This window comes from Mizuhopecten yessoensis, unplaced genomic scaffold (genome assembly GCF_002113885.1).
Source record: "Mizuhopecten yessoensis strain PY_sf001 unplaced genomic scaffold, ASM211388v2 scaffold10359, whole genome shotgun sequence".
Classification (NCBI taxonomy): Eukaryota; Metazoa; Mollusca; class Bivalvia; order Pectinida; family Pectinidae; genus Mizuhopecten; species Mizuhopecten yessoensis.
The window spans coordinates 436,641-446,865 of record NW_018408507.1 but is presented as its reverse complement, the minus strand read 5'-3'; the positions used below and the strand labels follow the sequence as shown (position 1 = coordinate 446,865).

General features: G+C 35.7%; 1 protein-coding gene across 1 annotated transcript in view; it reads left to right on the top strand.

Moving 5' to 3' along the window:
• The first annotated feature begins 7,157 nt into the window (after positions 1 to 7,157).
• LOC110460333 (beta-1,3-galactosyltransferase 1-like) overlaps positions 7,158 to 10,225 on the top strand; it is a 10,084-nt gene continuing 7,016 nt past the window's right edge. The window contains exon 1 of the mRNA XM_021513177.1: positions 7,158 to 7,203. The gene's annotated coding sequence lies outside the window, so the exon portion shown is untranslated. The remainder of the gene's footprint in view (positions 7,204 to 10,225) is intronic.

Sequence of the window (10,225 nt, the reverse complement as noted above, 5' to 3'; positions counted from 1 at the left end):
AAGACATGTGTGAGGTGGGCCGGCCTGTTACATATTTCCCTTATTTTTTTGAAAGTTCAAGTTAAAATATATTGATAAAATTCTATTTCAGCTGAATTAACCTGTATTTCACCTGTGTTTTGACATGTGGTTAGTAACCTGAACCGAAAACAGATGATTTTAAATACACACACAAACTAACGATTTGTGGCCTAATTCATTATTGAAAGTAAAATGTGTTATAATGACACTTTTATTTGAATATCACCAAAAACACAGGAGCGGAAATTGTTTTTACTATTTTGACGTTGGGCATATTAGCTGCTTTATCCATTTTGTAAATTGATGTTTGTAATTTGCCGGACCACAACGTAACACCGGAAAAAAATAGACTGAAAGTAAAAGACGGACATGGGTTCTGGAAAGGATGTCATAGTATTATACGTATGTATTTAATGATGAAATCTTTAGTTATTTTCTAGACATTTGGTATACACAGATTTTTCATGTGTAAGCCCGGGCTTTTTTTCCCCTATGGACGCTACGGGGAGCGCCCCTGTTAAGAAATATATTATGTTCATTGTTTGTTATGGTCAGTTTAACATAATCTTGTTAATATACTATGATTCTATACTATGATTCCGAACTAAGTTTCAATTAACACATGCTAAGTATTGTCATTTCGGGGGGCGGGGGGTTACTCTACCGTCTACGTTGACTGGAACATTAGAGTAATAATGAAACTGTGAACAATAAAACAACTCCTTTTTTGTACGTACTTTTGTAGGATTTAGTATGTGCTCCTGCTTTGGAGGTATTAAAGCTCTTTCTCCCGTTGTTTAAAAACCGAAACCGGGATCTACACCGTACGAAAACAAAAACAGACGGACATTGAACCGTGCCCTTGTGATCAGTCTGTGTTTCTCGTGCGTTTGATTGCCAACCATTGAGATTTAGAGTTTGAAACACCTAGATTACATCACCGCAACACACGAGTGGTCATTGCTGGTCAGGTAAGCTTGTAATCTCATATCCCGTCGTGTCGGTGGCTCAGTGGGGACAGGTTACGCCATGCAGAATTAAAATTACTTAAGTTTTGGACGACAAAATGGATAATAGAAATGTATTATGATCGAAGTCAAAACGGGAGATCGATGGTCCGATGCTGGAAACTCGAGGTCCTACAAGGATACCAGACTTAAGAGTTCACGGGGTCCGATTTTCACAGAACCACTTTCAAATCTAAATCGGATAGTCCTATACTGAAAGAGAATTAAAGTCAATAAAATAAATAAAATACAGACCATCCCTCGATTAGCTAATTTCAAGAAATCCGGAAGCTTAATAGACTCTCCTATGTATATTATTTACATATTTTCGTAATGTTTCAGTGCTACAACATTTACACTTTTTTCATATCTACAACATATTTCAATATCACTGTGGCATTGATCCCAAACCCCATGGTCTGTCTGTATATATACTATACAAATATACAGACCTTCCCCGTCTGTTTTCAATGCGTAAAATGGAATCTTGAAGTGCCCTGAGGTTAAATTGAATTCTCAGTTACAATGAATAGGTTATAAGCTACAAAGGAGGGATTTTTTCACGTAGAAACACCTTGCATTTCTTAATAATTCCTGCCTCCGTGCTAGCTCCCAGTCTTCATTCAGTTTCACCAAATTTCAATTTGTGTCCAACAGGTGCGTGTGATTTGGCGGGATCATGGACCAATTAATGTAACCTTCACAGAAATCCAATAACTAAAATGAATTAATTTTTAATGTTTTATGGCAAAATAAAACACTGCAAACAATTTCTGGTTTTTCTTTCTTAATTATGTGAAACTCGCTGGCCTTCTGCATCCCATCTACCAGGCCTTTTCCATTCAAACAGGTTGCTAGATGTTGTCAAGTGACAAGAAAAAAAAAATCTGATGAAGTGAAAAAGAAATTATGAGAACTAAACATACAGTTGGGAGCAAATTTAACTTGGTATATAGTGCACTGTGTAGTGCACGTGTAGTGAACAAGGAAGTGCACTAGGCAAAATATTGAAGTGCACTCTAGTTCACTCTAGTGTTAACTCCAGCCAAGGGCACTACGATGATCAAGTTCAAAAGACTGAAGTACATATATTTCAATAATTATTTGTTACATACACACACACCCTACAAACACCCCGGGTCTACGATGTTCCACATAACAAAAGTTAATTGCTCCTAATTGACAATCAATACCCACTGACCATTTACTTGTGGTCACATGGGCAACACAATAGGCAGAACATTATCTTGAACACATTGTGTGAAGGCAATAAATCATCTGTCAATTGGATACACAGGTAAATCAGTACAAGTAATTATAGATACTATGGCGGTCCCTTTGTCTGGAAATGACAGCTTCGGGCAATATTAAGGCGTTAAAATCAGTCGAGTATTTCTGGTCTTGGACACCACTGAATTTAAGGGTGTTGTCTCACGTAGCATAAACATCAAATTTGTATTACTAGGATACATACTTCTACCCACACTCTGGCTATAGAGACTGGAAGATACAGAAATGGACATAGGGAGCAACGATATTGTAAAGAATGTAACTCTACTGATTTAGAAGATGAATACCATTTTTTATTGATGTGCAGTTAATTTTAAAATGTTAGAGAGCGATTTATTAAAAAATATTATTGTAAAAATCTTTCTGTTTTTAAAGCTATCCAGTTGTTAAGTGTCCAAAAATGTGAAGAGTGTTGTATGCTAGGAAAATAAATATTTGAAGCAAACAAATTAAGAGACCCTTTTATTTTTCTTTCACATGTCAATGTCCACTGTATTTATATCAGAGAATCAATCATTATCTATACTGTGTATTATGTACTGGAGGGCCTAAGGCCTAAAGTTTGAATGAAACTTGAAACTCAATTCAATTTAATTGTAGGCCTTACGGCCCATGAGTACATATTACATATTACATACAATTCATAATAAGTATGTGAAACAGCAAGACAAAAGTGGAGTACGAGTTAAAGAAATAACAGCTCTTATCTTATTTGCTTCAAAAATAAATTTGGTCTAGAATATAAATGGTATTTTCCTTTTATACAGGTAATGCGTTTGTTACATGTGAGGTGAGATTTTGAGTCAGAGAACAATAGCATTTAATTACAGGTAAACTATAGTCTGTACTATAAAGTGTCTTACCATATGAATATAAACGTCTGGTGTTCAATTTTATTTATTTATGATGTTGTTTCCACTAGCGATGTTAGCGATTTTGTGGACAACGCGTACACACTTTACACCTTTGTGTGCAGAAGGTCACAGTACACAATACCGTACTAGTCATCAAAACGTCACATAGAAACTCTTATTGGTTGTGTAAAAAGAACTTTTCATAATCAGATTGGTGTGTTTTAAGGATTTATTTGGCTTTGAAAGCTCTTGATTTTTAGTGGCAATTATTTGAATTTTTCACTAATCATTGGTTAAATTAACAACCAACTTTTGAACAACCGGGGCCCGCACGTGCGGGATGCGCAGGATGTGTAACTGTCGTGTTATTCAGCGAATAGTTGCAATGACAGTGCACATGGTTTTGGTTTCTTAAAAACATATAGAACTTTTTTATTTGAAATCTTAAAGAAAATGGAAATTCTTTATGAATTTCTACGTAAGGTGAATTATTGGGATTTTTAATTCCTGTAGAGGCGGAAATGTGTAGAATGTGGGCGAGGTTATTGATTTGTACTTCGTGTTGGCGATTGTGCACTACGTACGGTAAATGATAGGTTGTATTTTTTGTGTTTGGTTCCTTTCGAAGGCTGTGGGATTTGAGGGAAGTCTGTTTCACTGGAGCAACAAACACGCAATGTACATTTCTCAGGGAACACACGAAATATAATACAGGAAAACAGGCAATGTCCATTTCTCAGGGAACACGCGAAATATAATACAGAAAAACACGCAGTGCACATTTCTCAGGTAACACACGAAATATAATACAGGAAAACACGCAATGCCCATTTCTCAGGGAACACGCGAAATATAATACTGAAAACACGCAATGTACATTTCTCAGGGAACACACGAAATATAACACAGAAAAACACGCAATGTACATTTCTCAGGGAACACACGAAATATAATACAGGAAAACAGGCAATGTCCATTTCTCAGGGAACACGCGAAATATAATACAGAAAAACACGCAGTGCACATTTCTCAGGTAACACACGAAATATAATACAGGAAAACAGGCAATGTCCATTTCTCAGGGAACACACGAAATATAATACAGAAAACACGCAATGCACATTTCTCATGGAACACACGAAATATAACACAGAAAAACACGCAATTTACGTTTCTCCTTGTAGGAAATACACATATTATGTATTTCGGTAAACCACGTTGATAATTAAACGTATCGGTGCTTATTTTGGTAGCGTTGAAATGGTAAATGCTACTTCGAAGAAGTGCATGCGGCGGCCTAGCTGTAAATATTGTTGCCTATTTTTCTGTCTTAAACTCTGAGGAATGGTGTTGGTAGTTTATGAAGAGGATCCAAAATAACAACACTAAAACCAGGAATCCTATATAGACACTTGTGGTTCGTGTAATGTGAAGATTGTACATGTTTTAATATACAGGATCTTAAAGCCCCGAATTGTTTTAAGGCTAATGGGTGGCACGGCAACACTGTAGCATTTCCTGCTCTTATACACATTCGTGGATTTTCTGTCAGTATCGCTCATTCTCCTTCCAATTCATGTACCTCAGCCAATTTGTCCCAACTTGAACTGCCGAAATATTTGGTGAAATTCACATATTTTCGCTTCTTTTAAATAAATTCTTCATGATCAAACAAGTAGTGCCTTTCTATTCACAGGAATATAAGTTCTCTAGCTCGCTAATAAATATCAAAAGAGTGCCTACGTCAGACATTTCCGTGCCTTATGGTGGTTATACAACAGAAAAGAAAACGTTTCATATTTCAATGCCACCATATTTATTTTTACTAATGGGAGGAATGATAAATGTTATTGTTACTGTATAGTATAAAGACTCGGAACATAATTATATAACGCTTATAATTTTGTTCAACTATTTCAAACTTTACTGGAGCATATGTTTTTAATACCTTTTTGACTTGCTGAACGTGTAAAATGTGCCTCCATGTCGGGATATTCGTTAAGTTACCACAGTGGTGAGTAACTGTGATGTAGGACAGACGTCAATTACGTATCATCTAGTAATTCAAACGCACAGACGCGACCTGGGTGTAATAGGGAGGGGAGGGGGATGGTGAGAATTGCGAGGAGGAGTCCCCCTGGGACAATCAACACTATAACTTAAGTTGTCCATCAGCTGTCTTGTTACACCGTTACCCCATTAGTAACAGCCCACGATTCACCGATACATGCTGAGTTAATTAACTACCATGAATAGGGCTTTGTTTCCATACGGAGATACATCTACACGCTGACTTTGATACATACCTTTTGGTGTTACACAACCAGTGGTTGTCTGACATCGTACAGCACCTGGCACTGAAACACGGTGTAGATATATCTGACACCTGTGTATCACGGTGTAGATATATCTGACACCTGTGTATCACGGTGTAGATATATCTGACACCTGTGTATCACGGTGTAGATATATCTGATACCTGTGTATCACGGTGTAGATATATCTGATACCTGTGTATCACGGTGTAGATATATCTGACACCTGTGTATCAGTGGATGTGTAATTAATTGATAGCGGTTTATTAAAAGTCATTACTGCATATTGAGACACCTGTTTACAGAGAACAGATCATTTTCACCTGCTGTTTATGAAACTGACTGTTCAAATTGGACATAAGAATGTTTCTATGTTACCTAGGTATAGTTGTTTATCGCAATCCAAACCGTGGATCTGATGGAGCTTTCAGGTGAGCCTTGACAAAGCCTTGCACGGCCTGCGTAAGCAATGGCAGGTCCGCCGGGATTTATACCCGAAAATGTTACATTTAAAAACAGACAAACCGGTTGTTCTGCATAAATTAGACTGGCTACCATCCCCTAAGTGTTTATGAAGAATTTCTCAACTGCATTTTACTAATAGCTTATCTCCCCCTAGATTAGGACTTAGGAATCGGACATCCAAGTGATCAAAATTGTTAGAGATTTGTTTTTTTCTAAATAATTCAATATTTTAGGGACGGGGGCCAGTCTACACATAAACACAGGCCCATGGACAGTACCGTGGTAGTATGCCTTAATTCATCTTTTATTGGTATTTTACCGGTCAGAGATGGCCAACGACGTAAAATATCAATAAAACTCGATCTGAAAATGAGTTACAGTCCCCACAAATAAATTAAGAAGCGTCTCTGTGTATAATTTGTTATGTCGTCGTTTAGGGCAAGTTCTAAATCCATGACTTCATATTGCATCAATGAAGGTTATAATAAATCCCTTAACACTTTGTAAAAACCTTGCTTTGGCAGATGGTGGAAACAAATCGTCTGGGAGCTTATATTACTGGCGATGTTCTCAGATACGCCGAAATAAGCCCACTGGGAGCAGGCTGCGCTGTGCTCCCCCGGCATCTCACCACTGTTAAACATGATAACAGTGGTCCTGTATGTCGCTGTGAGGAGGAGAGCGGTCCTGTATAGTTTTTTGTCCTCAATAATATTTTGTTTCGGAGATATTTGGTGCTACCATTGCTGGCAGTGACCATGAAAGTGTGACAGGGTGTATTTAATGTATTTTGTATATGTAAATCATCTGGTATGGACCAGGACATGTCTGATTATGTCAGAAATGCAGATTTTATATTGTCTGACATGGATTAGATCATTGTGTATTGTATAATTATTATGTAAGATATTTTAATATATTTGACATGGGTCATCACATAATTGATAACTTTCAATTATATCCATAACAAATAGAGAACATATATACCTTTAATATATCTTGTATGTTAGGTTATGTGTTAGATAATGTATATTGTCACACTGTCCGGTTTAGGACCAGCTACTGGACATGAGTAGTGTTAGGGTATACCTTGATAAGTGACTTGTGACGTGGACCGATACGATTGGTTGGATTCCATCTGGTAAAGCATGTTTTTAGCTGTGAGCTGTAAGTCAGGCAGTTGTACATTAGATACCCGGGTAAGGTGGTATGAAGAAGGTAAAAGAGACAAGCACAGATTGAAGTATTTTGGTAAGTTAGTTTAAGTCCTTCTAGCTAATTCTAATATAAATGTGTAATGAATTTATTGGTTACTATATTAAACAATAAATGAAATTGAGATTAAATACATTTTTGAAGTAATTTGATACATTTTTGAAATAGATGATATAGTCATTTTTATTCTGTTGAAATCTACAAAGTTGCAAATGGTTTTATCATTTATATTCAGTACTATCGTATGTAAGAGTGCTATTGGCAAATTTAGTGAGAAAGAGCATTTTATTGATTTTCAGGTTGAGAATTTAATCCCAGAGAATTGACCAGGAAACATATAATCAAAGAACCTATGTGAAAAACCCCTGCATGATACTGTAGGGTAAGTGTACAGAAAGATCTACTGGGGAAGGTATTTCACCCACAACGCTACCCAGTAGTTACCTACCATGTACTAACCTTTGAAAAAACAAAATATATTCATATACCAATATTTTACTTTGCCATTGGAAACAGAACTAAAATATAAATATTAAGATAAAACTCTACAAGTTATCTACTGATTGGTTACTAGTTTTAACGTTTAGGTGATAAAATAGTATATTAATAAAATATACACACCTTTCAAGATCGATTTGTTTTGTAAATGATTTGTACATTTCGTTTGTTCAATATGCCATGTTTTCCACAAACACTTCAGTGCGATTTCCAATTGATGTGTAGTCAAAGCTCCCTTAAGTCCTAATTGGCCTGTATAGTGTACTAACGATGCACTTTCATCTACAGTTGGTAGTCCATGGTCTAGGTAACCTCTACTTTTGTGGTAGGACTACTCCGATTGGAGATTTCTACTGTATTTGGTTGTATTCTGATTGAATGTTACTACTTTAGTATGTCATCTCTGATTGGATACTCCAGTTGTAGTAGGTGTATTCTAATTGGAGAGTCTAACTGTGGTACGTCACCTCTGATTGGATACTCCAGTTGTAGAAGGTGTATTCTAATATGAGAGTCTAACTGTGGTGCGTCACCTCTGATTGGACACTCCTGTTGTAGTAGGTGTATTCTGATTGGACATTCTTCCTGTGGTACGTCGTCTCTGATTGGGATACTTTACTTTGGTAGGAATATTATTTGAACTGCAGGTTACTGCTATTGTAGGCCATCTCTGTTATTGGCTATTCCTGCTGTATTTGCTATATTCAGATGGTTGGTGTAAAATTCCCCGTTCGAGACAATGTAACACGTTCAGAGGAAATGTTAAGTAGGAACAATAGTCATACAAACTCTATTGTTATAAATTCACACAAAGTCTATTGTTATAAAGTCACACAAAGTCTATTGTTATAAAGTCACACAAACTATTGTTATATAGTCATACAAAATCTATTGTTATATAGTCAAACAAACTCTATTGTTATAAAGTCATACAGACTCTATTGTTCTATAGGCATACAAACTATATTGTTATAAAGTCACACAAAGTCTATTGTTATATAGTCATTCAAATTCTTTTGTTATAAAGTCATACAAACTCTATTGTTATAAAGTCACACAAAGTCTATTGTTATATAGGCATACAAACTCTATTGTTATAAAGTCATACAAACTCTTTTGCTATATAAGTCATACAAACTCTATTGCTATATAAGTCGTACAAACTATATTGTTATATAAGTCATACAAACTATATTGCTATATAAGTCATACAAACTCTATTGCTATATAAGTCATACAAACGATATTGCTATATAAGTCGTACAAACTATATTGTTATATAAGTCATACAAACTATATTGCTATATAAGTCATACAAACTCTATTGCTGTATAAGTCATACAAACTCTATTGCTATATAAGTCATACAAACTATATTGCTATAGGCCTATAAGTCGTACAAACTCTATTGTTATATAAGTCATACAAACTATATTGCTATATAAGTCATACAAACTCCATTGTTATTAAGTTGTTAAGTTATTTAAGAAACGCACGCAGAGTTGGCGTTATCTTTAAACTTATCTGAAAACTTCCTTCTTTTGACTCCCTCGTGCAGAACTTTAAAAGAGGCAGCTGCTGGCTCGGATATAGCGTTATCAGTAGTATTTATAGAGGCAGAGCGTGTTCACTGTAAAATTGCAGTATACTTGCGAGTAGAGATAAAACACACAGTTCACCGTATCACAACATCGGCCAAACGTAAATAGGAGATTTTCATTTTTAAAAAACCCATTGAAACTCCATATCACAGTTAAGTTATTTTTCGAATTTTGAAACATTCATTTTCCATACCTGGTTCAGTTCCCCTGGCGCCGCCATGTAAAGCACTTCACCACTACAACGTGAGAGGGGTTGATGTTTATCGGAATATTTTTGGTATTACAAACTAAGTTAAGTGATACATTGTGGTTTCCTGAGTATTTTGTGTGAAAACTTTGCGATGAGGACGGAATGATGAATATTGGCTTGTTTTTAAAAGGTTCGGAAGAGAACTTAAAGGTAAGACTAATGTTAAAATATATATCCCTACAAATATATGTTGGCTTTCATAAGTGTGATATAAAAAAATTATGAGATTAACAGATTCCAGTAAGATTTAAGTATTGAATAGCGCGCTTCATGTTGGATTTGCCTTTTCCCAGTCGGAATTCATATTGCCTATGAATGCCAACTGAAAGCAGTTCAATGCTTAAATGTAGGGAATGAAACCAAAGAGTAAAATTATGATAAGATTAAGGGAATCAAACTAAACCGTAAGACATCAAGTTTGAAGGAAAAAAACTATCAAAATACAGTGTAAGACTGAGGATGTCAGTAAAAATAACTACCTATAAATGTTAACATGTTTAGTTTTTGTTGACATTTCGCTTCTCTAACACAACTATGTCTTAACGTGTGACGTCAATATCAGTTTTTATACACGTGTTTATATGTTACGTCATAAGTCTTTAACACGTGTTTATGTATAACGTCACAATCAACGTCACACTCAGTCTTTACACGTGTTAATGTGTAACGTCACACTCAGTCTTTACACGTGTTAATGTGTAACGTCACA